Source organism: Mastomys coucha, unplaced genomic scaffold (assembly GCF_008632895.1).
Source record: "Mastomys coucha isolate ucsf_1 unplaced genomic scaffold, UCSF_Mcou_1 pScaffold19, whole genome shotgun sequence".
Classification (NCBI taxonomy): Eukaryota; Metazoa; Chordata; class Mammalia; order Rodentia; family Muridae; genus Mastomys; species Mastomys coucha.
Window position 1 is genome coordinate 21,948,653 of NW_022196901.1, and position 23,742 is coordinate 21,972,394.

The following is a 23,742-nucleotide window of genomic DNA, read 5'->3' on the forward strand; positions in this document are numbered from 1 at the left end:
AGAGAGAGAGAGTCTATTCAGTGTCTGTCGCTCTAACCCCCTGGCTGGTGTGTTGGGTTAGGCCACCCTGCCCCACCCCCTCTATTTTAAAGGCTACCCCGGCTTTATCAATAACTGAGATGGAAGGTGGACTTGCCCAAGCAGCTCTGGACAAAGGCCTGTCTTTTTGGAGCTGCCTTATTTAACCCGCATTAGTTGTGAATATTCCAAACTACTTAGTAATTGGGGAGAAAGGACATCGCAAGCATGCACATAGATCAGGCTGATTGAGACCCTGCAAAGGGACTTCTTTGCTGTGGCTCTAAGATAGGTCAGAAGCAAGCACACCCAGTAAAGGATCTTCCTTCCAGTGCCTACTTTCTCTGCCCTCTTCTCCATGGTGTCTATGGAGGCAGGAACAGGCTGTGTTCCTGAGGGCAAAGAGAGCACAGTGCCCAGAATATTGAGGATGTGCCAGGAGACAGGTGAGCCTGGCTGAGAGTGGCAGATCTCACAGGGCAATGAGGACACTTAGACCAGCTTGGAGTCAGTCCTACAGGAAGAGGAGCTGTCCCTGCCCCAAGAGACTTCCCTCCGGCAGGCTTGGGGAATGGATGCCTGAGTATGATGGATATTGTAGCTCTTACTGGAGGGTCTGAAGGTTGTCTGTCCTTGGTGCTCCCTTGGACTCAGGAGGTCTCTGAAACAGACCCTGGGAGGCTCTACCGGGTTGGCACAGCAGCTGGTGCTGGCTCAGTTAATTCACGGTGCATGCGGTTTCCCTTTGGGGTCTAGGTTGTCCTTAGGTCACTTTTGCCAGCATTAAGGCAAAGAAAGGAAGGCCTTCTAGACTTTGGGGACACTGTCATAAACTATTTGGAGACAACTTTGCATCTGTTTATTGAGATCTCTTTGAGGGTCATATCCCTCAAACTTAGGGAGACTTTCTACGTTCTTTGTTTGTTTGCTTTCTAAGGAGATCATCTTATCTAATCATGTAGAAATCTCACATACATGTTTGTTACCCTTGGGGAGTGCAAAACTAGAAATCTAAAGTCTTATTCAGTATGAGCATTTGGCAAAGGTTAATGTTCATTTATTTCATTTACCAACCGCTGTGTGTGTGTGTGTGTGTGTGTGTGTGTGTGTGTGCATGTGTGTTGGACAAGTTAAGATTATTGTCAACACACCTTAAAAGTGCATGTATAAGTGTGTTGCATATGAGCATGTGTGTGAATCCATCCCTAATTTTTAAATGTGAGACGTTGGTGTCCACCAGTCAGCTAAGCAGGCAAAGCAAACTGTCCTCTTCATAAAGATCCTATGCAATGTCTGCTCTATAAAAATGTATTTCTACCTCAGATTGGCATCTCATAACCCAGTCTCCTCTCATTATGCTGTCTTCTCATGCCATGTATGGCATCAACATTTGTCAGGCTTTTCTGGGCAGAGGTCATAAGTCTGAGAATGTTTTCTGCCATTCCCAGTTCTATGCAGGGATCAGGTGCGAAGGGTGCAGCCTACTTATGCAAAAGAACTTTCCTTGAGTCTGTGTGATTTTCTCTAATTTTACCAGATCTTAGCATGCACAGGAATGTCAGTAGTTGGATAGGGTGTGTGTTATGCATGGTACGCAATCTCTTGGTGTGGTTTTTAGACCTTTAGCCCCCCCACTCTTGAATCAGGTGACTGCGGATATTGGTGTCAGCTGGGGTACAAGGACACCCTTCACTCTGGAGGCCACTTTTCCTTGAGTTGCAATTGGTAGGTCCTTTCTTTCATTTCCTAGAGGCCGATTAGTGACTCTAAGAATGTCCCAAAGCTGAGCCCATCAAGTCTATAGAGTGGTCTAGGAGTGATGACAGAAAGGCAAAACTGATGGACACCAAAGTCTCACATTTAAAAATTAGGGATGGATTCACACACATGCTCATATGCAACACACTTATACATGCGCTTTTAAAGTGTGTTGACAATAATCTTAACTGGCCCAACATGCACATATACAGACACACACACACACAGTCACAGAAAGGTAAATGAAATTCTTCATTATATGCAATTTTCTTTAAGTTCCCTGTAGCAGAGTATTGTGGCTCACACCTGTGGTCACAGCGTTTAGGGAACTGAGACAGGGGTGTTTCCACAATTCAACATTTGCCTGGGCTACAAAGTGAAATACTTTCTCAAAACTTCCCCCCAAAACAAAACAACAACAAGTCGAAACAGTTCCTGGTGAACACTGCAGGCCTCGGCTGCTCATTTTCTGTTTCTTCTGGCTGGTGGAACAAGCTCACAGAGAACCATGGGAGGTGTGGGAGAAATCTGCTTCAGTTGTCCTGAGAGTGAATGTGCCCTGGCTGTGCCTTAGCTGTTGGTTTCTCTGAGGCTTATTTGGCTGTGCTTACAAACTCCTGGATTTCTTGGAGTCATCAGAATCTGAGGACTGGTTGCCTCACAACCTAACATCTAAAGACTAACATCTGGCCGCCACAATGGAGAACCTGTTTCTTCTCAGTAAGCCAAGAGTGGGTTCCCTCTCCCACCTGCCCTGAAATTTGGGAACCAGTAATGTGGATAGAGGAGGGAAGAAATAACTTCTCTATGCTGAGAATTGGCACTAATTAATTTAAATATGGGGAAATGTATAAAATCAATTGTTTTCCATCCTTTCCTAAGTGTTAGCATGGTTCTCCAAGTTTTCTAAAAAGCCACTGTGAAATAGATGAATATGCCTAATGAGTTGTTTGGAGCTTTCGTTTTTAAAGGATATACTGAGGATGAGCTGGAATGAAAAGAGAGAAGGGACTTTCAGAACACAGTTGCTCTTTCTCCTTGGAGACGTGTATGTGTGTGGGGAGGGTGTGTGCACACGTGCACATGCACATGTGTGCATCTGTGTCTGTCTGACTTTTGGGGAGTGTAATATACATGCTGTGGCATGTGTTCTGGGGGTATACATCCATGGTCTGTGGGGGGTGGTATACACATGGTATCTGTGAAGGGGTATGCACATGTTGTCGTATATGTAGAAGTCAGAGGACCATCTTGTTTGAGATCAGGGTCTCTTGTTCACTGACGACGGATATATTTGCTAGGAGAGATGACTATGAGCTTCCAGGCATCCACTGCCCCCTCTCCTCCTTGCAGGGTGTTCTCGAATCACAGGTGCTTGCATGACTGCATTTGGCTTTAACATGAGTATAGAATCCAAATTCAGGTCATCAGGTTTGTATGGCAAGTGCTTCACCTCCCAGGCCTTCCTCCCAGCCTTAAGTCTGTCTTTAAACACAGCAGAATCTACCCAGGGATGTTTGAAAATAGCCTGTTTGTTAATATGAGTGGGGTGATTTACTCAAGTACCTTGGAGGCCACTCAGATGGGAATGAGATGGTTGATGACACCTGAATTCACCTTGGCTTCCTCTCATTCTTCCCACACAGAGGCCAAAAGGGGGAGACAGAAAGGGTGAGGGTACTTGGATTCAAATGTAGTGAGTTCTTGAGGAAAGGCTAAATCCTGCCTCAGAGAACCAAATTAATATGATATTTCCACTTAAATTTTTAAAGGAACAGATTTATTTTAACATATGCTATCCCCATTTCAAATGATTTAAAATTGGAAAGCAGTAATCAGTAATGCTATTCAATAAGAGAAGACAGAAGGATTCATTCTGGAATTTTCCAATGAGCCATAAAACATTTGTGCAACTATTGAGCAGGGATAATATTTTAGTAATGTGGATGATATATGGATGTATGTATATATACAGACACATAGTCATAAACAGACATGCTCAATATACATGCACATGAACATGTAATCCTCATGTGTAACAAAATCATAGCTGTGAAGATCTCAGGGTTTCATATCCTATCTCCTTCTGGTGACAGGAATCTCTCAGTGTGTGAATTATGTGTTCTATGAAGAGACTGTCCCAAAACCTCCTCTGTGGAGTGGTTATGCTGTTGCCAGCTTTGATGGAGGGCTTTATGCTGAGTCTCATGGAAGTGACCGAGGTCTGTTGTTAATGGTCATAGCATATGACCATTACTTCCTGTTGCTTCTGTGTTGTGATCACTATTGGTCCCAGAAAGCCCTGGAGTGTCCATTAATCTACTAACATGTGGGCCTCAGAACCTAGCATTGACTGGTGAGCTAACTCATTTGCCTCAACAAAGGAATGTCTTGAATTTCATGGTAGAATCCTAGAGCTAGCACAATGGCAGCAACAACTGTTAAAAGGCATGGGGCTTAGGCTATAAATAAGTTTAGTGATCACCTGTAGGATGTGTGCATGACCTTCCTGCCGGGTATGCTTGGAACAAACCTTATTACTTCTTAGGTTACCAAGAGAATCTGGTAAGAGAATCTGGGTCTGACCATGGTAAGAGTTCAGCTTTTGTGTAATCATGTTGCAGGGAAAGGCAGTTTGAGATGTCTGCATTTCATATGGTTTTAAAGTACAAAGAATGATTGAAGAAAACCAGGAAAAACAATATATGGTATTAAGAAGGGACAGTCTGACATACTGCAGGGTCACAATAGGAGAGGGAGGCATTCAGAATCCAAAAAGTGCCTTTGGTGTCAATGACTTTCATGAGTACAGTCACAGAAAATAAATTCCACCCTGAGTAGCACCAAGCCAACTATGGCTCTGTGGATAAGACACTGGGAAGAGCTGACTGACCCCTGTGGAGCCTGGAAGCTGCCAAGTGAGGGGCTAGATCTGTGAGGTTTTCCTGGGAGAGCATGGCTGTCACCGGATAGAGTTACCTTAGAGAACACAGTACTGGAGCTCTGCTGAAAAGGACACTGGGAAGCCTAGGTGTGCTGTGAGGAGGAAGGAGACTGGCTACCATGTGCTATCCTCACAGGAAGATATTATATTCCATCAGTACATGGTGACAAAGCAGGCAACTGGCTCACAGTCCAGTGAGCTTGTGGGTAAAAATGGTGGTCCACATCTGGCCCACCACAGGGCTAGGGCCACTCATGGAGGCAGAGATGGAAAGTTTGCGTGCATCCCATGCCACCGATGGGCAGGTGTTGGGCTGTGGGAAGCTGCAGGACCCCACTCTGGAGGTGGGGAGGTGCAGTCTGAGGCCCCCCGTTGAGCTGCCAGTGTCGGGCTCGGACTGAGCACTACAGATGATGCTGGGTGCTGTGGAAGAGCCAGCTCTGGGGTCGCTGGGCCTGGAAAGAGGCCAAGGAAAACATGTTCTCAAACTCTTGTGCAAACACTGCTAGATGCCACAGAAAGGATAAAAGGTGAGAGGAAAGTGCTCCAGCTGATTTCCAAGGTGGTAGGGGTAGAGTCTTTGGCTTGCTCGGGGGCCAGGCCAGGTTGCTTGGCTTGGTGGAGACCTTGGCTATGAACACAGAGAGGCCTCCTGCATGAGATTAGATGCACGACTGTTTAGAAGAAGACCTGTTCCATTGCTCCAGCATAGCAGATCCCAATGAGAAGAGGCAGTCCATGGTTTCAAAGCATTTATTGTCATGGCAGAGAGTTGTGATGAGTGAAACCTTACCACACTTTCTCAGGGTGGGCCTGAGGTTAGGGTAGTAGAGGCAGAGAAAAACAGAGAGAGGGAGAGAATAGAGAAGTAGAGGCCGGCCATGGCTATGTGGAGAGAGAGAGGAAGGGAATGCAGAAAGAAGGGAAGCAAGAGGGCAAAGAGAGAGGCAAAAGTAAGAGAATAAGAGAGGGAGGAGGGGGCAAGCAGCTCCTTTTATAGTGGGCCAGGCTTACCAGGCTGTTACCAAATAACTGTGGGGAGGACATACCTGGCTTTTGCTAGGTAACTGTAGGGCAAAATACCAGGGACTTGGAACATTTCCCTACGTGACTGATGGCCACAGAATTATGGAGCTGAGGCCTCATGTCTGGAGCCTGGTGTCTGGGGGCGTAGGAAACATCTTCTGTTCCTTGCTGGAACACTTGCTGGGTCTCCAGGGTTTAAACCTAGCTCAGCCAGAAAACAGGCTGCCTTTCACAGTCCCACATGAACTAGGTTTGAGATAGTTCTAAATATTCTAGGTCCATATCATATAGTGTGTCAAACAAGTCCACTCGGAAGGGTCACCTGATATACTAAGTGAAAGCCCAAATAGTAGGAGGGTGGCAGGAGACCTTCGTCTTCAGAGGTACTGCTGTTCTAGACTGAGTTCAAACAATGAAAATACGCTATCTAGTTTTTCATGTCATTGTGATTAAAATAGTCTGACAAAACTTGAGGAAGACAGAGTTTATTCTGGGTCAGAGTTCTGGGATCCAGTCCGTCATGGTGGGGAATCAAGGCAACAGTTGTACCCACAATCAAGAAGAGAGAGATGAATGCTATAGTCAGCCCACTCTCTCCTTTTTATACAGCTCAGGATCTCTGGCCACAGAATGGCACCAGCCACAGTAGGTAGGTCTTCCCACCTCAATGACCTATTCAAGATTATCCATTTCCCAGGAATGTATCTCCTAGGTGATTCCAGAGCTCATCAAGTTGACAAAAATCTACATACTTACTGGGAAATGCTCTGGTGTAGTAAGTACAGTTTACTATATTATACTGGTATTCTGCAAAATCAAAACCACCCAGCATTCCATCATTGTTGTTTGAGTAATAACTTAGCTAAGACCAGCAAATGATATATAGAGAACCTGGGGACCCTGAGAGTCAACGAGGGCTTTTCAGAGTTCTTCAGAAAGCCCAAGTGGCATGTGGGAGCACTCAAATGTGCTGACTTCCTGTCATGAGGACTCTTCCATTTCTGCACACAGGAAGTGTGATGCCATCCTTAGGGAAGTGAGTGTGACACTTCCAGATCAGAGCCAGGAGACAGAAAAGCCCCTATCTCCCTACCTCATGGATGAGGAGGGAGAAGTTTGCTGAGACGCCTCAACAGGCAGGAGAAAGGGGGCCAGGTGCAGAAAGCTGGCTCTCACCCTTCCTTCTGTACTCCAGTTTCCACCACTACTATGTCTCCGCTGTAGCTAGAATGTCATTTGCTCAGACATGACTTGTGCTAGCTACTGTGTGTGCCCTTTCCCCCAGTCTGCTGTTGAAAATACAAAATAGAAAGAAAAACAGAAGAGTTTTTAAAAATGCATAAGGTAGTGCAATGTATTCCTCTGAGAGACTTTTAATGGTAACATCAGGTACAAAACAATAGAATAGCTAAGGGTCCCGATTTTAGGAAGAAAATTAGCAACTGGAATTAAAAAGTAAAGTATTTGGTCAAGATCTTTAGTGGAAAAGTATGACTAGGTCTCAGTAAAGAGAACCTTAGCTCTGTAAGGCATAGGCAGGCTGTGCATGCTTCAGACCCCATGGCTGGGAAGCCTGTGGAGCCAGCCTCTCTGGTGCAAGCAAGAGCCTCCGGAGCTGTTGTGGGAACTGAGCTGCAAGCCAGTCACCCTGTTCTCCCCAAGAGAACCTCTTGGCAGATACAGCAGCAGGAATGCCATGAGGCCCACTCTGAAGTCCACCAGTGGCAGTACCAAGCACTTCACCCATGCAGTACCATCTGCTAATTCCCAATGACAACTTATCTCTTATTCCCTTCTTAGTCTCTGATCAATGTTTAAGGAAACTGAACTTCCTCTGCCAGAACTTAAGCAGAGCTGTCATCCTCCACCTGAGGTCTCACGAGGCTGAGCACCATAGCTGTCATCCTCCACCTGAGGCCTCACGAGGCTGAGCACCATACCAAAGGGCTGGGCTGTTTCCTCTAGAACAGGGGCTTCTGGAACATTCTATGGGTGTGTGCCTGTGTGTGCAGAGATGGGAAACAAAATGTAGGTATAAATCTACTAGTGATTAAAGAATGAAAACCACAGGTAGGCAGAGCTATTCTCAAACACCAATCCAAAAGTTCAAGTGATCTGGGATCGTTGCCTATTGCCTTGGTGACCTGTTCTCCAAAGGGCTTGGTGGAACCACCCAACCTGTTTTAAGCCCCACCCCCAACACTTTTATTGCCTTTTAGAAATCTAAACTACTCAGGCTTTAAATTGTGGTCTTAAAGTTATAAAGAAAATTCCTTTTGCTTATTCAGAAGAGGTTCCATTTCTCCTTCATAGGCTCTCTGAGGCTATCACTGTCTTTGTCCTGTGATGTCTCAGAAAGCACACAGAGTGAGTCCCTAGCCTAGTCCCTGCACAGGATGTCAATAGCCTGCCCAGAGCTCTACTTGTTAGGCAGATGTTGGATAAGAGGCAGAGTTATATTTGGATAAGTAGGTACCCCAGGCAGAGAGGAGCCAAGGGCAGAGAATGAAGAGCTGAGTGGGAAAGACTCCAGGCCAGGAGGGCAGCATTCCCACCTGACATGCCCAGGGTATGAGCACGGAGAAGCACAGCAGTGGTGGTCTGGGGGTAAGGGTTGTCATCAGGCACATGGCATGTCAGAAGGCAGATAGATATGATTCTAGAAGCAGAGGAGAAAAGAGTCTATATGGATCAGACGGTCCCACCTGAGAGAGCAGGAATCTGGGTTTCTCCTGAGTGGGGAAGCCAGGCCTGAGAAGGACTGAGAAGGACTGAGAAGGTGTAAGCACATGACTATCTCACCTGGCTGTGTCTCCAGGGGTCAAAAGTGGACACAGGAACTAGATGTTTCTAGCTTTACCTTTTCTTTTTTTCCTGATCTTTAGTGATGGTCTCACTGTGTATCTTGGGCTGTCTTGAATTTATATCAATCCTTCTGCCTCAGATTCCCAAGCCACTGTGCCTGTCCAAGTTTTTGATTTTCACGGAGCTAAATGGAGCTGTGATTTAAGAACCAAATGCCAGTTTACCTAGAGGGAGCAAGGTATCTTAACAGACATTATGATATGTGTGTGTGTGTGTGTGTGTGTGTGTGTGTGTGTGCGCGCGCGCATATGCCTTTAAATACCCCAAGAGAGAAGCTTAGCAAAACTCATGATGGAATTTCTGGGTCTGGTTTTGACAAACAAAATCACCTTGCACTCTCTAGCTCTGAGGCTTAAGTGTATGATGAAAGAATGAGACAGAGAGAGTTTTACCATTAAAAATCACAAAGTGGCCAGACAGTGGTAACACACATCTTTAATCCCAGCACTTGGGAGGCAGAGGCAGCAGATTTCTGAGTTTGAGGCCAGCCTGGTCTACAGAGTGAGTTCCAGGACAGCCAGGGCTACACAGAGAAACCCTGTACCCTATCTCAAAAAATAAAAAAAGATAAAAGATAAAAATCACAAAGTATCTCAGAAGCCCTTCCTTCTGTCATCATTTCAGCTCCTTTTGACCAGGGGTTGGGGAGGAAGTGTTGGCTTTGCAGTGCTAGCAACCCTTGTTGATGGGAGCTGGCAGAACAGCATGCTGTGGGCTAGACACCCTGACTGCTGCTCTCAGCTCTCCCACCTAGTTCTGAGGGAACTAGGTGAATCCAGTCTGATTCCACATTCAGGAAATGGTCATTCTTAGCACATTGTGTGGTGGGAAAAGGCACATATTTAGCTCAGAGTTGGCCAGGCATGCTTCAAGTCTACTTATTTAATGAGCACTTAATTTGTCCGCTGATCTACTGACCTAATGATAACTTACTATGCATACTGATACAGCCATGGTATGAATCTCCTCATTCCCAGCATCTGACAGGAGCTTGTGCCCATTTTAAGATGGATTGTTCTATAAAATTGTGGACTATTTGATTTTGAATCATTCTCAGGCACAGTGACATTTGGACTTTAGATTTAATAGCAGAACCCTTTCCCCAAGGGAAACCAGCCATGACTGGCACAGGATGGGACAGGCCTTCCCTGGAGCCTGCAGGATGCCTTCGCAGAGTTCAGAGCAGGTGGAGCGTGGACCTAACTCCACAGTGTAGACAGGAGCAGGTGAAGCTCAGAACGGTTGAAAGCATCATGTAGTTGGTGAACTGCAGATTCAGAACACACCCACATTTAATTCTGTTTTAAGTCAAATAGTTCTTAGTGAGAAGTAGTAAAAAATAATATGGCCAATAATTAACATAAAAATTGATGTTACCTGGAAACTGCAAAACAAAGACATCCAGAGATATGGGTGAATGAGGAAACCCCTGTTGTTGTCAGGCATGTAGCTTGTGGAAGAGTACCTTCTTAGCCTGTGTGAGGCACTGGGGCTCATCCCTGCCAACAGGCACAAGTAAAGCAGCTATATGGTATGAACTGAAGAAGGTATGTGTTCATACCCCTGGGTAGCTGGGGCACACTGCTGGGGCTCTTGGTGTCCTTATCTCCTGGGAAAACACAAGATTTTTTCTTATTTCCCTTAGTCCTATGGACAATTGGGGTTTGTAGCAGCTTTTCATAGTCAGGTAATTATATAATGAGATGCTTTTGAAACAAAGAAGACAGGGAGATAGAATGATGGAGTTTCTCCCAGCCTTTAAAAGTAACCAGGCATTAATAGATCATGCATGCTTTGAGAATGTGCAGCTGGTAATTTTCTGTTTCATTTTACTTGAGAACAACTTCATGAATAGTAGTATATCACAAACGTGGGAGGATAGAGATGTGGGGGTGGGGATGGTTCCAGGTTACCACCTGTAGATCAGCAGGGATGCAAGGACTAAGAGGCCTGGATGCTTCATCTGTTTCCAAGTTTAAACTGAACCATACCTATGTGGGTCATGAATGACTGGACTGCAGGTTTCTTTTGAGGTTCTGATAAGAGCCACCAGCCTAACATGGATATAATCAGAATGTTGCCACTCTTTTCTTTCTACACAGAGACTGTAGGTCACACACATCTGATGACTTCCTGTTTGTTGTCTAGCACCATGAGAGCATAACCTTAAGGTTCATCAGAAGAAACACATCAAAGACCACACTGTAAACAGACATCACCTCTGGGTGCTGTGCTAAGTCCAGTGACCACAGGGTGCACAGATAGTCACAAGCAGCCTTTATTTTTGAGTGCTATGGTAGGTCCATTGACTACAGTGTGCACAGATAGGAACTAAGCAGCCATCACCTCTGGGAGCTGTGCTAGGTCCAGTGGTAGCACAACACATAGAAAGGGCAGCAATGTGCTCTAGAAGAGTGATCAGGAGAAAATATATAGGATAATAGATGTAATGCCATATTGGATGATACACAGTCAGGAATGGACAGCTAAAAGAAACTAAACAGAGTCCTGTAGAAATCCTATTTGAGAGTCATAGAAATAGAATTCCTATTTGAGGGGTGAGTGAAACCTCATCAGGAGAAGATAGAGGCTTTATTTATAGGTTCCATTGTCTAAAAGGCAAAACTAGGGCTCTGTGGATTTATGTCCCTAGCCCCAGCCTTGCCTAGGAGACAGCGCTGACTGCTCTGGTTGGAAGGACTGACATGATAGCCTAGATTGTTCCAGAAGAAACACTGAATGAGCCGACGGTACTCATCTGTGTCCTCCCCTGACATGAGCTGGGGTGCTCATCTGTGTCCTCCCCTGACTTGAGCCTGGGGTACTCATCTGTGTCCTCCCCTGACTTGAGCTTGGGGTGCTCATCTGTGTCCTCCCCTGACATGAGCTGGGGTGCTCATCTGTGTCCTCCCCTGACATGAGCTGGGGTGCTCATCTGTGTCCTCCTCCCCTGACATGAGCTGGGGTGCTCATCTGTGTCCTCCCCTGACATGAGCTGGGGTGCTCATCTGTGTCCTCCCCCAGCAAAGAAGGTTTGACTTGGGGCTGGATGCACTAAAGATTCCAAGATTTCACCATAGTGCCTCTGACCTTTCTCTGGCACGCAACTATGAGCCTCTGAAGGACCCAGAACTCTCATGTGACTTATGGAATCTCCATCCCAAGCCCAGATCCTAAAGTCTGCCTGGCTGACCTGTGTGTGAGTGAGTCTGTTGAATGTGAGACACATTTCTCGCTATGCTTTCTAGTGAATGACCCACCAGTAAAAAGCCCAGGTTTTTTCATGTTCTCAGTCAATAAAGCATGAATCAATCAACATTGAGAGCTTAGAGGAAGCCTGACTCCTCCCCAGATGGCCACCTCCTCCAGGGTGGTTTCTCCCATGCTGGGCACATCTGGGCTGCCCTTCCTGTTGCATAGTTATGCCCTATTGTACACAAACCTTCCTCTATTTGAGAAGTATCTCACTTGGGATACCATCCAGGCATCATTCTGTTTTGCTGTGACTCCTGTCCACAAGGGAGCCAGTGCCTCTCATTCAACAACTGTGAATCAACAAAAATTGGGCTGAAGCTAAAAAGAGCTGAGCAATGACTAATCACCAAAGACCTCTGTTGACAGTCTAAAGTCCACATTCCAAGTCTTCTCCATGGAACAAAGGAAGTGATTTCCTAGGCAGGCAGGACCCATGAGGACACTCCATTTATTCAGAAAAAAATCAGATATGCATTTTAGGTTTGATTTTTCTAATTCTTATGGATAAGAAGTACCAACGGACAAGAAAGAACATAGATCATGGGTCAGGTACTGAAGAATTCAGGGACATTTGTGTATGGGTAGTCTGCACATGCCGTAATGCATATGTGGATGTCGAAGGACAATTTGTGGGAGTTTGTGTTTTCCTTCTTCTATGTATACCTGGGAGTAGAATTCAAACCGTCAGCCTTGGTGGCAGACACATTTATTCACTGAGCCATCTCACCCACCATTGTTGAACTTTTTTTTTCTACTGTTTAAGATGCATTCATTTAACTTTATATGTCCGAATGTTTTACATACACACAAGTGTGTGTGTGTGTGTGTGTGTGTGTGTGTGTGTGTGTGTGTGTGTGTGTGTATGAAGCTACCTGCATCCCTGGTGCTCACAGAGATCAGAAGAGGGCATTGAATCACAGGCAGGTGTGTGCCACAGTCAGTGCTGGAAATAGAACTTGGGTCTTCTGCAAGAGTAACAAGTACTATAACCCTCTGACTCAAGTCTCTAAAGCCCATCCCTTGCTGAACTTTTTAATGAGGGGAAGTGGGTTCAAAAGGGGTTTCAGATTAAGATTGACAGATTCCAGCAGGAAAAGAATGCAAATAAATGAAGGAGTTAGTGCTAATGGAGTCTGGTTTCAACTCCAGCTGTGTGGCGCCTGGTAGCCACTGTGCTGTGAAATGAGAAGGGGAGATGGGACTGGGCTAAGCCACACTGTAACCTCTGGAGGAGGAAGCTGGTTGGGAGTGAAAGGTCACCAATGTAGAATGAATTCTGCTCTGACTACAAGAGCTGGCTTTCCTTGCAGTGCTGGGCCACAGAGCTGAACCAATAAGGAGGTAGAATAGTCAGTCTGCAGCCTTTGATTGTCACAAGTGTAGCTGGAGGTCTGTGCTTAGGTACTGGCAGCTTAGCTGTGGTGTGCTGAGGATCAGAGCAGGAGAGGCTGTTGAAACTCGCCCTGCTTAGGTCTGGGTGGTGCTGCTGTAGTCCTGCTCCAGTGAGAACAAGACAACTGATACAATGAGACAATGACAACTCAATATTGTGTGCTCAGGAAAGTCTTACTGTGGGGCTAGGGTTTGGATTGCTTGATTTAAATTCTGAAGAATTGGAGATATTACAGTGAGTAGATCTAAGTCTAATACATTTTTAGTCAATTTATCATTTGCGTGTGTGTGTCTGTCTGTCTCTGTGTCTCTGTGTGTGTTCCTGTGTCTGTCTGTGTATGTGCTTGAGTGTGTGCCTGTGTATCTTTCTATGTGTGTTCCTGTGTGTGTCTGTGTGTGTGTGTGCTTGAATGTGTGCCTGTGTATCTTTGTGTGTGTGTGTGTGTGTGTGTGTGTGTGTGTGTAAGTGAGCATGTGCATTCACGTGGGTATGGGTACACATGCAGGTGGAGGCTGGAGGGCATTGCAGACATTACTCCTTAGGAATCACAGCTCCCACCCCCTTAAAGGCGGAATCTCTTACTGACTTGAAGCTCCCCAAGAAGCCGAGACTGACTGGCTAGTGAGCCTCAGGACCCTCTTGTCTCAACTTCCCTAGCCCTAGAATTCTAAGCATGAGTTACATGCCTGATGATTCTTTTTATATTAATTCTTGGGCTCAAACTCATGTCTTTGTGCTTACAAGACAAACACTTTCCCAAGTAAGCCATCTCTGTAGTCCCAGAACTTTATTTATTTAGTTAGTTAGTTAGTTATTTAGTTAGTTAGTTTTGTTTTATTTAGTAATTATCTCTACAGAAAAATCTCTGGATTATATGATTGTTTGTCCTTGCTTGAACAGATAAATAATACTTCAAATGAGGAATGGTAATTGCATATTTGTAAACTTCATAGAGTAGGTTGCTGGAAATGATCTGAACAAATAAGGATCAGGGAAGGGAACAACAAAACCTCTATGTGTGGTTTTCACCCAGAGCTTCGTTTTGTGAAAGAAACATGCCTTTTAACTCTGTAGCGGTGTTTGGGTTGGTTCAATATCTTGCACTTTAGGGACATTACAGAGAATTTAGATGAACAGATTTAAAAATTTCCAGAATTTTCGCAGACCATTCGCTATTTGAGAGAACCCTTACTTTCCTGCCTAATCACTTCAGGACAGTACCTAAAATATTTGTCATCTTCCACAGGACCGTGTGCAGGGGTTTCATTTTGCTCCTAACAACTGCTGACTGACTCTTTGCCTTTTCCTCCTCACCTCTTGCATGAACTGGAATGTTGGTGGTTTCCTTTCATTTTCCCATTAAGAAGTCTAATCAATTTAAAGATAATGAGATCAATCTTGGGACATGAACCTATGAAGCCACAAGTCAATGTGTCCCTATCTGCCATATGGGCTGGTGCTCCCTAAGCCACTATGGCCAAGGACAAATGCTACATCACTGAGATCATTGGGAGACAACTTCTATCCAGAAAAACATTTCTTGGAATGTTAAGTCCCTTGGCTATTATGACCCCGCAAGTTGAAGACATGGTAGGACGGTTCCTGCTGTGGAAGAGCCAGAGATGGCACATGGAGGGACACCTTCCTCCTCTGAGGCAAGGACAGAGCAGAATCTGCCCTTTGTTATTCTAGAAACATCAAATTTCTTATAGGGCTCAGTAGGGCATTAACCACCTGACATCATTGTCCCAGCCACACCCGTGAGTGTATACACTGTGTTGGATAAGCAACAGTGTCACATAGCTTGTGTGGCAACAGCAGTGACTGCTGTGTGAAGTATGAACATTGTGTTTGCCCTTCTCTCTCCACTTGTGTTTCGTCAGTCTGAAGACTTACACTGATTTTCAGGTGGGCCCAAGGCCAGAAACTACAGGCAGACGCTGACAACTCGGCCATGCTGAGAACAGCTGCATGGAACCCATGGAGCCCCTGTGTCCTGAGCGTCCCCAGCAGTCCAGATTTTATAAAGCCAAAGCTTCACAAAAAATAGACTCTATTGGTATTAAAAATGAAATTATCTTCTCTCCTCAAATTGTTTTACTCTGAATCCAATAACAGCTTTATTTACAAAGACAAGGTTAAAAGCCCTGAGTTGATTTTCTCTCCCCCTCTCTCTCTCTTCTCTCTCTCTCTCTCTCTCTCTCTCTCTCTCTCTCTCTCTCTCTCTCTCTCTCTCTCTCTCTCCCTCTCTCTGCATAACATTAACATCTAGAGTAGAGTCGCCTCCTGCTTAGAATTCATATGAGGCTCCATAGTGCATCAATATATGTTAACACAAGGCCAACATGAACTGCAGGCTTCAGTTTACAGAATGTTAGTAGCCACATAAAAGATTTAAAATCTCAAGAAGGCTGTGAAAGTAGCCCATGGTTGAACACTGGGCTGTTGGTCCAGTGCCACAAATGAACAAATAAATAGAGAGACAGATGACTAATTTTATACTATTTTTGTCACAAATGCCAGAACTGGGTTTCAGTAAGCCTCCTGATTCCTGAAGTGCTTCGGGAGACCACAGTGGTCACTGGATATCCACTCTCACAAGTGTCACACATACAGACTAGTGAGATGTTCTGATGTGCAAATGCCTCTGCCACCAAGTATGATGGCCTCAGTTCAATTCCCAGAACCCACATGTGGAAAGAAAACTTCGGCAAATTATCTCCTAGCTATAACACACATCCACAGCATGTGTACTCTTTCACATGTACAAATGTACAAAATAAATAAGTAAAAGTAAAAAGAGTTTTAAAAAAGAAAGAAGAAATGTCATATTCAAGAGGAATTCCTAGGCAGTAAACATAATAGCCATTGTCTTTAAGATGTTTGAAACCTAAAACACACTCTCATTAGCCAGATAGGTCTACTTGGGGTGTTTGTACTTATGAGAATATCACAACTATGGTGTTAACACACACACACACACAGGATCATAATAGAACAGGGGTCTTCATGACAAGGCTTTAAAAGCTGTGTGTAACAACCAGTCCAGAGTGTGCAAGAAGTTCCCTATGAGCTGCATGCCATGCGGGTGGAGATAGGGACCATGCACACACTTAAGATATATGGCTGCTGGTAGAAACCAGCACTCTCGTGGAGACGAAAGGGCTCATTAGCCCTTTTCAAGGAAAATAAATGCAGTCCCAGAGAACATTCAGATGTAGACGCGCTGCCATCCCTGCCTGTCTTCAATCCTGTGTGGAGCGGTTTAAGCACACAGTGCTGTGTATGTTGGTGATAAAGCTATAAGGATGCAGCCTCCTGGCCAGATTGGCTTTGTAAAGATGGTGCTAAAGTGAGGCCTGTTAGAGTTTATGTAGAGTTCTTTAAATTAACACAGTTGCCCTAAAGCCAAAACTCTGACGTGTCTGTTAAAAAAGAGAGAAAAGAGAGGCTTGCTTGCATAGGCTACGGAGGCCGAGGGCTGCGCGGAGGGTGTAGATGAGAGCTCTCTAGCGGGCCTTTGTCTCCGGGGAGAACTTTCTCTGAGCCTGTTCACAGGTGAAGATGACGTCAGCAGCACGCAAATGTGTGGCCGCACATCATTGGCCACCTTCTAAGGTGCATCTCTTGCTGTTGTTTAGCAGCATCTGATAACAGATATAAATCGAGTCTGTTACCTGACTGCTTGGCCGTTTTATCTTTACCAACTGCCAAATAACAAGCATGCATCATTTTAATTGAACCTTAAGCCTGACACTTTTATTGAAAATAATGGATTTCAAGTTATTTTTCATAGATAAAGGCTATGTGAAGCTGAGCGTTCCCTACCAAAGCTTGTCTAGAGCAGGAGCGACCTCACTCCCATACCTCAAGGAAAAAGACCACACTTGAGATCAGGCAAAAATTGATCAAACTAACTCTTCAAAGACCTGTAATAAGATGACTTAGGGAGTGGATCAAACTGAATCGTGCACATCTTGTGCCTGAGGCCAGTGACACCGAGCCTTGGGCTCTCCTTATGGTGATGACACAATCTATAGGTGATACCAGAGAGTCTTTCAATATCTGTTCAGCCTCAGCCTCCCATGCAGCAGGTGGTGCTGACAAACTGCAGTGCAAAGCTTTATCCTTCAGACTGTTATGTTGTCTTAAGAGGATAAAGGTCAGAGTTACAAATCTATACTTTTGAATAACAAAGTTGCAGGCATGAAATAGTGCATACCTGAAAGACTTGAGAACTCAATCAACATCAGTGGACTGCTTCCTCTGGCTGTCAAGAGAGACTCCATCCAGATACCCAAAGGCTCATATTTGTACAGCATTTATGTTTATCAAGAATATGAACTCCAGGGCTGGAAATGTAGCTTAGGTTATAGAATACTTGTGTAGTGTACGGGCTGTTTTTTGTGTCAACTTGATACAAGCTACAGTCATCAGAGAGGAAGGAGCCTCAGCTGAGAAAATGCCTCCATAAGATGCAGCTGTAAGGCATTTTCTTAATTAGTGATCAGTTGATGGGAGGTCCCATGGTGAGTGGTGCCATTCCACCGCTGGTGGTTCTGAGTTCTATAAGAATGCAAACTGAGCAAACTGGAGGAAGAAAGCCAGTAAGCAGCATGCTTCGGTGGCCTTGCATCAACTCCTGCTTCCATGTTCCAGTCCTACTTGAGTTCCTGTTCTGACTTCCCCCAGTGATGGACTATGATCTGGAGATGTAAAGCTGAACAAATCCTTTTTTGCCAGCTTTATTTTTGGTCATGGTGTTTTCATTGCAGCAATAGGTATCCTAACTAAGGCACATCGTATCATTTTAGATGTCTACCACTGAATAAAGGCAGGCATGGTGGCAAGTTCCTTTGATCCCAGCCCTGGGGAGATTAGGACAGGATTATCAGAAGTTCAAGGTCACCATCTACAGCTGCATAGCAAGTTCATAGCTAGCCTGGGCTACGTGAAACCTTGGTTTGGGTTTATTTTGCTTAGTTTTTTGTTTGTTGAAGAATGTGCCCAGGTGGTGGTGGTGGTGCATGCCTTTAATCCCAGCACTTGGGAGGCAAAGGCAGGCAGATTTCTGAGTTCAAGGCCAGGCTTGTCTACAGAGTGAGTTCCAGGACAGCCAGGGCTACACAGAGAAACCCTGTCTCAGAGAAAAAAAAAAAGAATATGAATTGTGGCTTGGCTTATTCTGTGATGCTTCGGCAGAATTCCTGGCAACGGGGGATTTTTGAAGGAGAAAATGCTTTTCAAGTACTTCTAGAAATGGTAACATCCAAGGTAGATGGCCTTCATCTTGTCTGTCCACCCTTGGTTGGAGGGCATGAGGGCAGAGACATCCCTAAATCAGGACCGCCTAAGATAAACGGTCTACTCCTATGATAAGGGCATATTTCAGCTCTTAAGAGACTTTCCTCTTTCTACAGCACTGGAGGGTCAGGTCTCCAGCACTTGACATCCGGGAACACAGTCAACTCATAACATTGGCATGCAAGTCTATTGCTCCTTCAGACTATAAATGCAGAAGCAACTTGAAGCTGACTGCTGTAGCCATCATGTAATTTAGGTGGCTAATGCATAGAAATTATACTTTTTTTCCACCATGGTTTTTTGTTATAGAGGTAGGTTGTGTAGTAGTAACTCATGCCTTTGCCTAAGGCTTGTGAATAATTAGGTACTGTGAGTAAAGGGTGATGAGCCTCTGTAACCTGCAGGTACTGCTCAGTGTATCCCAGGATGACAGGCATTGTTAAAAGTAAATATCATCTTAAAAAAAAAAAAAAGGGCTGGATAGATGGCTCAGTGGTTAAGAGCCCGACTGTTCTCCCGAAGGTTCTGAGTTCAAATCCCAGCAACCACATGGTGGTTCATGACCATCTGTAATGAGATCTGATGCCCTCTTCTGGAGTGTCTGAAGACAGCTACAATGTACTTACATATAATAAATAAATCTAAAAAAAGTAAACATCAGTATATTCATCTTCCTATTAGCAAGAAGTTCACAGTACCCTGGGGTAGGGGCACTGGCTTTTACTCTCAAGTGTTGCTCCCAATGTTTTGCTTGGTGTCTGAACTCCTTGGGTAGTTGCTGGTGTCTGTACACAGATGTATGCTTCTGGAGTAAAGAATCCTTGTCTAGGCTTCCAGACACAGTTGAGAACTACAAGTAAATGTAATTAAAGCTGGTCACACTCTACACACCTGTAATCCCTGTCCTCGGGAGCCAGAGATAAGAGGACTGATTCCTGAATGTTCAGGGCCAGTCTGGTCCCCATAATGAATTTCAGGCTGGCCAGGACTACATAACAACACCCTGTATTAACAAAAGCAATAACAGCAATATAAAACAGTAAATGCGTGGGGTAACAGTAACAGAGGAAAACAGAAAAAAAATCACTCATTGTTAGATGCCAGTTTTAAGTGCTTCTGATATATCCCAACCTTAGGCATATCCCAATTTCCATAGGACATTATTCTGTTTTGACAATTGTCCTTACTGAGGGTTTAGCCGCAATCCTCTTTATTCTCAGGCTCCCCTGGAGGACATGCTATCATATGGTTAGCCATTGTATCAAAGAAGAATTACTAACATGATAGAAATGGAAAATAAGATAAAATCTTCTATGCCACTCTTATTTGAAATATGTTCTGATTTCTATTTATTTATTTAATTTTTTGAGGAGTGATGTTTACTCCATTTCTTCGAAGAATATTGAGAAAATAGCAAAGCTTCTCTTTCCAAAGTGGAACTGGAATTTAGAACTCAGAAAATCTGCTGTCAATTCCGACAGCCACCCTTTCTCTGCTGTGACCTCAGTTTGTTGTTGTTCCATTGTGTGACTCTGGCATGGCTTTCCTGTCCAGGAGGAAGCTGCTGATAATTTGCTGAAGGAATCTCATTATCCCTGGCTGTTGTATCTGTTTTGACATTAGTGGGAATCGGAATTTCTCAGAGCCATTCCTGGCACGTTAGCACTCGGAAGGGAGGAGGGCAGCTTGAGTTGACTTCTGGAATCCTCTGTCAGAGAGAGGCAGCCTTCCCTGGCCTATGAGCTCAGACTGATTGGTCTCAAAACCGTATCAGCAGCCAATGACTAAAGAAGAGGGAATCATGGTCCACACAGCTCCATGTTCCTTCCCAATATCACAGGGGTAGTGAGAACCTGGAAGAACACAGGCTGCCACATGACAGCACTGTGGCCCTCAAAAACCAAAGGGATTTTCTGAGTTCTAAATTCCAATTCCACTTTGGAAAGAAAAGCTTTGCTATTTTCTCAACATTCTTCAAAGACATGGAGTAAACATTACCCTACAGAAAAATCATAAGTAGGAATCAGAACAGATTTCAAATGGCCGTGGCAGAGAAGATTTTATCTTATTTTCCATTTCATTACTAGGAAATGGCTCATCATAGGAAGAGATGGGAGAGAATAAGTGAGGAGGTTGGAAACCAGAGGAACAGGATGTTTGATGGCAGACGGTGTCTTCTATATACAACAGGAAATCTCAACAACATGGCCACCTAAACAAGGACAATGATCATCCTGAGATGATCATGAGGATGGGGAGTCTTAAAAGGCAGGACCCCAGATAAAACACCACAGGAAGTTAATGAATACTAAGCAACGAAGGATCAGGCTTCTGCAGGAGTGAGCCCCATGATTGGTTACCCAATTCCAAGTACTCAGCCCTAATACATATATGGATGCCGGTATGCCTGTGCACGCACATGTGTCAATGCATATATACATGGGTGGATCTGTGCACTCACGTGTGTATATGCATAGATGATCATGAGTATGCATGTGCATGCATGTGTATAAATGTGTATATACATACAATTTAAACAAATAAAGAGAACTTGAATCAAAAGGCTGTGAAGCTCCTTTCTCAGAATGTCAGGATAGAGTAGGAGATGTGAACTTTCCTGGAGACCCAGGGCTTAGGAGGGATTCCTGCCCAGTGAATGAGATGTCCATCACCCTGCTTTCTTCTTTTTAAGTATGGACAGTTAAATGGAAAATGGGGGAGAAATGGGAGCAATTACTTCTCTGAGGATGTGGGTCTGAGAATACTCTCTGCTGATGTGCTCAGTTCAGTGTGAAATAGGGAAGCCCTGGGAATCCTATCAATTTTGGATCGGTATCAAGGAAGCATGAACTCTTAAAGCAGGAAGGAGGCTCAGTGTGCTCTGAAATGGGGCGAAACAAGGCATACAGAGGTGGAAGGTTCGCCTTCCTCTGGGCCCTAAAGAGCAGGGGAGATCTTGGGGCCACAGTTTCTTAGTCCACAAAGTGAGTAACTACTGTGGAGGACTGGCCTGTAGGTAGAGTAAGCAGAGGCAAGAACACTTTTGCATGTCCACCCATCTGTCATTACTTTTGGGCAGTGCAGACAGTCATTGTATAAGAGCTCTGTGGAGCTTTGAGGAGAGCAATATAAGGCTTTTTTTTTCCTTATATAAAGAGATATGAGATACCTTGTCCCATCTGCTTGTAAGGTATAAAAAGTATCTGAAACTCATAATGGATTTCACTAACATTGCACTAGATGGATAGCGAGCTGTTACACCAGGGGAGTATGCACCAAAGAAAGAATTCACATTTTCCATGAATGACTGAGATTTAGGTCTCCTGTGCCTGGGAATCCTCACTTCATCCAAGAGGGTTCCACGAATATTTGAGAGGAGATGGAACAGGCAAGGGTGGCTGCTGACTCAAGAATATCCAGCTATGAGAGACACTTACAAGGATGAGCCTATAGGCTGCTGTGTGTTTGGGTCTCAGTGATCTTTGCCTGTTATCTCTCAAGGTGGTGGGAGGACATGTGCCATATGGTCATTAGCAGTGCAGACTGTTATATATAGTCAAGTATGGAAGTCATTACCCACTGAAGAATGGAATATTTTGTCAGAGTTCATGTTCTGCTCGAAGCTTCTCCACATATCCCAGCTCTTCATGTGCTCAGCAAATGCCAGGTTTTAAGATCACAGTCTGGAATGCACATTTGTTGACCTATACTTGATAACGGGGGCATCCTATTATAGTTAGATGTTTTTAAAACTGTGTATTATGTTAGAGACTGAGACCAAGGCTCACTGAAGAAAGCATAGGAAGCAACCAGAAGTGTGAACTTCATTGTGTCTTTATCTAATAGAATCAAAGTTCACTTTGCCCCCGAAACATCTGGAGATTATGCAGATGCAGGTTTCCCAAGATACTGCTGTGCTCATGTGATCCTGCTGGACCATGGTTAGTGATTGGGTAGCAAGCTTCAGTAGCCTTTGTATGCTACATGTTCCACTTGTATCCACTGTGAAGACACTGGATGCTCTTCACAGTATTTAGACACATGCAGTAGGACCAACAAAGTCTGGGAAGTAAAGATATATAGCTATTGATGCCTGAGTTTGGGTTGGAGAATATGCAGTATTTTTGGATTCTGTGCTTTTTTTTTCCCAAGCAAATGAAAAAACAAAAAACAAAAAACAAAAAAAAGAGCCTTCCACAGCCAATTACCATGAGTGTCTTTGCCTTAACACAGTTATTGAAACTTTGTTGGCCTTCTCCTGAGCATGCTGCCCTTCCAGCATCCTGCACTGATTCAGAGATGAAATTCTTGCCTGGAAATTGAGATACACATCTAAGTCTTGGGCACAGGGGAAGCACAGGTCTGTCAGTGGGTGGCTAAAGGAGGAGTGTCTGACTGGAAAGCTCCTGGTAGGAAGGACCTTTGCTTCCAGACCTTTCTCAGATGAGAGCTCTGGCCTCCAGAGTCACAGCAGCTGCAGTCCCTGACAGCTGCAGTCCCTGGCGGCTCTTTGAATTATTCCACTTCAGTCATGTTTGTTTTCCTTATTTCCCAGTGCCTGTCAGGAAGAGCTACTTAATCTTATACCACTTGGGCTAGAGAGAGATGGCACAGTTGATGATGAGGAATCCCATACATTTCTCAGACTTTTGTTTAATTGATTGTTATTGGAAAATGATGTTTGATTTCCAGGCTGCTGTCGATGTGAAAGAAAGAGTGGATCCTTTTCCATCAATTCCTTGCAAACATCCCCATTTTATAGCCTCGAGTCTGGTGTTGCCAATACAGCCGTATGTTGACAGTTGCTCCACAATAATTCTGTACTGAAATCATGAACAACGAGTACTATAGATTAATGCTTCACACAGCCTCAAAGCCCAACTCCCAGGCTGTACTGAGATGGTTTAAGGCATTGATTTCTCTCTCTGACAACTCTGAAAATACTGGGTGCTAAAAAAAATAGGCAAAGAAGTTGGTAAATCTCTGTGGCACATATGTTGCTTGCTGTAGAGAACATTGGTAAAGTATATCATTTTTCTTTTTTTGTAATATATACCCAGGCAGTTGAAGATTGTTCTAGCTCATTGTGAAAATGGGAATTAGAAAAAATAAAACTGCCAATTGCTCTTTCTAAGTCTGTGAAGAATTGAATTGGAATTTTGATGGGGATTGCATTGAA

General features: G+C 44.4%; 1 protein-coding gene across 4 annotated transcripts in view; it reads left to right on the plus strand.

Annotated features, from left to right (window-relative positions):
- Positions 1-23,742, plus strand: part of Dpp6 (dipeptidyl peptidase like 6) — a 933,905-nt gene that overhangs the window by 469,367 nt on the left and 440,796 nt on the right. The window lies entirely within an intron of this gene.